At 62.4% G+C, this 5000-nt stretch overlaps 1 non-coding gene across 1 annotated transcript; it reads right to left on the bottom strand.

Annotated features, from left to right (window-relative positions):
- Positions 1-4067: 4067 nt before the first annotated feature.
- Positions 4068-4186, bottom strand: LOC128752144 (5S ribosomal RNA). Its single transcript, XR_008413606.1, has one exon. It is a non-coding gene; the product is annotated as a 5S ribosomal RNA (ribosomal RNA).
- Between the last annotated feature and the right edge of the window lie 814 nt (positions 4187-5000).

Below are 5000 nucleotides of genomic sequence, written 5' to 3'. Positions count from 1 at the left end.
CGTGCGCGTCTTTGGAAAAAGGAGAGGCAGAAGGGGATACACATCCCAACGACGACCACGTTTCTCCTTCCCAGCTTCTCAGTCGGAACCGCGTGTGACCGGGGGAGCCTGTCGCCGGTGGCCGGCGGAGGCCCCCCGAAGGCGGCTTTCGATTGCTTCTCGGTCAAGCTCTGGGTGGAGGAAAAACAGTCCGGGCCCGCATGGCGCAGAGTCTGGGCTGAAGTCTGAGATGGGGACACGAAGCACCGTCAACAGCACTGGAAGAGCTGCTCAGAAATCCGTTGCCGACATGAGCCCGAACCCACCGGGGCTCGACCTGGCACAACTTTCGCGCGACCTAATTTTTTGTCACTCAAAGGGTTTGAGCACCTAATATTTTGTCACTCTGGTTCTCCCACCCAGAGAGCCTCCGGGGCGGCCCCAGGACCTCCTGCCCGGCTCCGGAGACCCTCCCCGGGCCTGAGGGACCGGCTGGACCCGGGAGGGACCGGGTCTTCTCGGACCTCCGGGGGTCAGGGGGGGGGGGCACTCGGTCGCCTGGCCTGCCCGACCGAGGCGTGCGGCAGGCCGGGCAAAGAGCACCGTGATTCGCACCCTTGAGCTCCAGTGAAACCCCTGGAAGACATAAGCCCGACCCCACCGGGGCTCGACTTGGTACAATTTTCGCGCGACCTAATTTTTTGTCACTCAAAGGGTTTGGGCGCCTAATTTTTTGTCACAGCTCCGGCACCTAATATTTTGTCACTCTGGTTCTCCGACCCAGAGAGCCTCCGGGACCGCCCCAGGACCCCCTGCCCGGCTCCGGGGACCCTCCCCGGGCCTGAGGGACCGGCTGGACCCGGGAGGGACCGGGTCTTCTCGGACCTCCGGGGGTCAGGGGGGGCACTCGGTCGCCTGGCCTGCCCGACCGAGGCGTGCGGCAGGCCGGGCAAAGAGCACCGTGATTCGCACCCTTGAGCCCCAGTGAAACCCCTGGAAGACATAAGCCCGACCCCACCGGGGCTCGACTTGGTACAATTTTCGGGCGACCTAATTTTTTGTCACTCAAAGGGTTTGGGCGCCTAATTTTTTGTCACAGCTCCGGCACCTAATATTTTGTCACTCTGGGTCTCCGACCCAGAGAGCCTCCGGGACCGCCCCAGGACCCCCTGCCCGGCTCCGGGGACCCTCCCCGGGCCTGAGGGACCGGCTGGACCCGGGAGGGTCCGGGTCTTCTCGGACCTCCGGGGGTCAGGAGGGGCACTCGGTCGCCTGGCCTGCCCGACCGAGGCTTGCGGCTGGCCGGGCAAAGAGCACCGTGATTCGCACCCTTGAGCTCCAGTGAAACCCCTGGAAGACATAAGCCCGACCCCACCGGGGCTCGACTTGGTACAATTTTCGCGCGACCTAATTTTTTGTCACTCAAAGGGTTTGGGCGCCTAATTTTTTGTCACAGCTCCGGCACCTAATATTTTGTCACTCTGGTTCTCCGACCCAGAGAGCCTCCGGGGCGGCCCCAGGACCCCCTGCCCGGCTCCGGGGACCCTCCCCGGGCCTGAGGGACCGGCTGGACCGGGGAGGGACCGGGTCTTCTCGGACCTCCGGGGGTCAGGGGGGGGGCACTCGGTCGCCTGGCCTGCCCGACCGAGGCGTGCGGCTGGCCGGGCAAAGAGCACCGTGATTCGCACCCTTGAGCTCCAGTGAAACCCCTGGAAGACATAAGCCCGACCCCACCGGGGCTCGACTTGGTACAATTTTGGCGCGACCTAATTTTTTGTCACTCAAAGGGTTTGGGCGCCTAATTTTTTGTCACAGCTCCGGCACCTAATATTTTGTCACTCTGGTTCTCCGACCCAGAGAGCCTCCGGGGCGGCCCCAGGACCCCCTGCCCGGCTCCGGAGACCCTCCCCGGGCCTGAGGGACCGGCTGGACCCGGGAGGGACCGGGTCTTCTCGGACCTCCGGGGGTCAGGGGGGGGCACTCGGTCGCCTGGCCTGCCCGACCGAGGCGTGCGGCTGGCCGGGCAAAGAGCACCGTGATTCGCACCCTTGAGCTCCAGTGAAACCCCTGGAAGACATAAGCCCGACCCCACCGGGGCTCGACTTGGTACAATTTTCGCGCGACCTAATTTTTTGTCACTCAAAGGGTTTGGGCGCCTAATTTTTTGTCACAGCTCCGGCACCTAATATTTTGTCACTCTGGTTCCCCGACCCAGAGAGCCTCCGGGGCGGCCCCAGGACCCCCTGCCCGGCTCCGGGGACCCTCCCCGGGCCTGAGGGACCGGCTGGACCCGGGAGGGACCGGGTCTTCTCGGACCTCCGGGGGTCAGGGGGGGCACTCGGTCGCCTGGCCTGCCCGACCGAGGCGTGCGGCTGGCCGGGCAAAGAGCACCGTGATTCGCACCCTTGAGCTCCAGTGAAACCCCTGGAAGACGTAAGCCCGACCCCACCGGGGCTCGACTTGGTACAATTTTGGCGCGACCTAATTTTTTGTCACTCAAAGGGTTTGGGCGCCTAATTTTTTGTCACAGCTCCGGCACCTAATATTTTGTCACTCTGGTTCTCCGACCCAGAGAGCCCCCGGGACCGCCCCAGGACCCCCTGCCCGCCTCCGGGGACCCTCCCCGGGCCTGAGGGACCGGCTGGACCGGGGAGGGACCGGGTCTTCTCGGACCTCCGGGGGTCAGGGGGGGGCACTCGGTCGCCTGGCCTGCCCGACCGAGGCGTGCGGCTGGCCGGGCAAAGAGCACCGTGATTCGCACCCTTGAGCTCCAGTGAAACCCCTGGAAGACATAAGCCCGACCCCACCGGGGCTCGACTTGGTACAATTTTCGCGCGACCTAATTTTTTGTCACTCAAAGGGTTTGGGCGCCTAATTTTTTGTCACAGCTCCGGCACCTAATATTTTGTCACTCTGGTTCCCCGACCCAGAGAGCCTCCGGGGCGGCCCCAGGACCCCCTGCCCGGCTCCGGGGACCCTCCCCGGGCCTGAGGGACCGGCTGGACCCGGGAGGGACCGGGTCTTCTCGGACCTCCGGGGGTCAGGGGGGGCACTCGGTCGCCTGGCCTGCCCGACCGAGGCGTGCGGCAGGCCGGGCAAAGAGCACCGTGATTCGCACCCTTGAGCTCCAGTGAAACCCCTGGAAGACATAAGCCCGACCCCACCGGGGCTCGACTTGGTACAATTTTGGCGCGACCTAATTTTTTGTCACTCAAAGGGTTTGGGCGCCTAATTTTTTGTCACTCAAAGGGTTTGGGCGCCTAATTTTTTGTCACAGCTCCGGCACCTAATATTTTGTCACTCTGGTTCTCCGACCCAGAGAGCCTCCGGGGCGGCCCCAGGACCTCCTGCCCGGCTCCGGGCCCCCCCCATCGGCCTGAGGGACCGACTGGACACGGGAGGACCCCTTGAGCTCCAGTGAAACCCCAGGATCGACCTCATGTTTTGTCACTTGAGGAAGAATCTTCAGAAATAATTTGAACCCTAACCTTAAAACTTACCCTAACCCTCTAACCCTAACCCTAACCCTAACCCTCTAACCCTAACCCTAACCCTAACCCTAACCCTAACCCTAACCCTAACCCTCTAACCCTAACCCTAACCCTAACCCTAACCCTCTAACCCTAACCCTAACCCTAACCCTAACCCTAACCCTAACCCTAACCCTCTAACCCTAACCCTCTAACCCTAACCCTAACCCTAACCCTAACCCTAACCCTAACCCTCTAACCCTAACCCTAACCCTAACGCTCTAACCCTAACCCTAACCCTAACCCTAACCCTAACCCTCCAACCCTAACCCTAACCCTAACCCTAACCCTCTAACCCTAACCCTCACCCTCACCTTAACCTCCTGCCCGGCTCCGGGGACTCTCCCTCGGAACCAAAGAGGGGTCCCCGACCTCCAGGACCAAGAGAGGGGGACAAGGTCAAGAGCTCAGTCCGACTGAAGACACCTCCAACTCGGACAGCAGGCACCGCCATTGGCGCCCAGCAGGAGCAAAACTAACAAACAAACCAAAAAAAAAATAAAAAATAAAAAATAAAAAAGTCATAATAATATTAATAATAATGATCCAGCAAATAAAAGCTTACAGCACCCGGTGTTCCCAGGCGGTCTCCCATCCAAGTACTCACCGGGCCCGACTCTGCTTGGCTTCCGAGATCCGACGAGATCGGGCACCCTCAGAGTGGTATGGCCGTAAGCGGAGGAACCCGGCCCCGTGCACACCCTTAAGCCTACTACCGACCCCCTACGTAAGCACCCATCGGGCCCAGGGTTGAGCCCAGGGAGGCACCTGGCCCCACGCGAAACCACCACCACCACCACCACCACCACCACCACCACCTACCTAAGCACCCTTCCTGCCCGGGGTTGAGCCCCCAGATCGGGCACCCACTTGCCGGCATGCCCTTAAGCACAGGCGCCTGCACCACAAAGCACCATTCGTGCCCGGGGAGCCCAGAGTTAAGCCCCAGGCTTAGAGATTGAGCCAGCCCGCGACTCAAGTGCTCCGCGCCCCTGGTCAGCCAAAACGGAAAGCTGGCCCCGATGGAAGGAGGACCCGAGTCCGACTCCGTCGGTGCTTCGGCCAGCCTGCCGACAAGCCAGCGACCCTTGAGCTCCGCGGCCCTGGTCAGCCTGGCCTCTTGAGCAACCATTCGTGCCCGGGGAGCCCAGAGTTAAGCCCCAGGCTTAGAGACTGAGCCAGCCCGCGACCCAAGTGCTCCGCGCCCCTGGTCAGCCAAAACGGAAAGCTGGCCCCGATGGAAGGAGGACCCGAGTCCGACTCTGTCGGTGCTTCGGCCAGCCTGCCGACGAGCCAGCGACCCTAGTGCTCCGCGCCCCTGGTCAACCAAAACGGAACCTGGTGAAGGAGGACAAGCAAGACAGACAAGAGTCCACCCTTTGGGCCAGGCGAAGGCTGCTGCCCTCTGCTGCTGCGTCCTCGGTCCAGCCGACAGAGGCGACAGAGGACCACCGGCAGCGGCAGAGTCCGCCCTGGCTCGCGCCCCTGGTG

Source organism: Synchiropus splendidus, unplaced genomic scaffold, assembly GCF_027744825.2.
Source record: "Synchiropus splendidus isolate RoL2022-P1 unplaced genomic scaffold, RoL_Sspl_1.0 HiC_scaffold_87, whole genome shotgun sequence".
Classification (NCBI taxonomy): domain Eukaryota; kingdom Metazoa; phylum Chordata; class Actinopteri; order Syngnathiformes; family Callionymidae; genus Synchiropus; species Synchiropus splendidus.
The sequence above is the reverse complement of the archived record's forward strand: the minus strand, read 5'-3'. Positions and strand labels throughout refer to the sequence as shown.